This window comes from Sinocyclocheilus rhinocerous, unplaced genomic scaffold (assembly GCF_001515625.1).
Source record: "Sinocyclocheilus rhinocerous isolate Xijiao unplaced genomic scaffold, SAMN03320098_v1.1 scaffold2796, whole genome shotgun sequence".
Classification (NCBI taxonomy): domain Eukaryota; kingdom Metazoa; phylum Chordata; class Actinopteri; order Cypriniformes; family Cyprinidae; genus Sinocyclocheilus; species Sinocyclocheilus rhinocerous.
The window spans coordinates 52771-53564 of record NW_015653500.1 but is presented as its reverse complement, the minus strand read 5'-3'; positions in this window follow the sequence as shown (position 1 = coordinate 53564).

Below are 794 nucleotides of genomic sequence, written 5' to 3'. Positions count from 1 at the left end.
AAAATGTTTTCAATTATCAATGTAATCAATCAGCTGGGTAAGTAAGGTGATAGCTATTAGTTTTTTTTTTTTTTACCCTATTCACCTGCAGTGTCTCGCCTTAATTGTATTAAAAGTGTACTTTTTGATTACTTCAAATCTTAAAAGTATACTTTATAAAAGTGCACTTGCAGATAATATAATATAAATTAAATTAAAGGCAACTTAAGTGTACTTAAAGAGAGTAAACTTTAATGACAATATTTCTTAACATACTTAAGTGCACTTTTTAAAAATGCACTGTATAATAATATCTAAGTATTACTTAAACACACATTTTAAATAATTATTATTTTATATTTTATTTTATATTTATATTATTTTTATATTATTTTAAATAAGTACACTTATTTTTATATTTACTAATATACTAAAGCATTTGTAAAATAATTGATTTTAATTTAAACTTAAGTGTGTTGTCCAAAATTGCATTTAAGTGTTTTAAATGTATTTAGTCTATAATATATACTGTGTGCAGGGCCGCATTGATAATAGGGCTAGGCGGGGCTGAAGCCCCGGGGCCCGGGCAAGGAGGGGGCCGTGATTGGCTGTGGAGTAGTTTGACTGGCCATCGGTAGTGCCGATCGCCAAAGCCCCACCACTCCCGCTCACGTATAAGCGCTATTATTTTGTGGAGCTTTTCCGTAAATTCCATGCATTACCATAAGAGATTGAAACATCACTTTGAATTTGGTCAAATGCATTTATTCTGTATTTGACATTTGAATGACCTGTGCACGTATCTATCAGGGGCA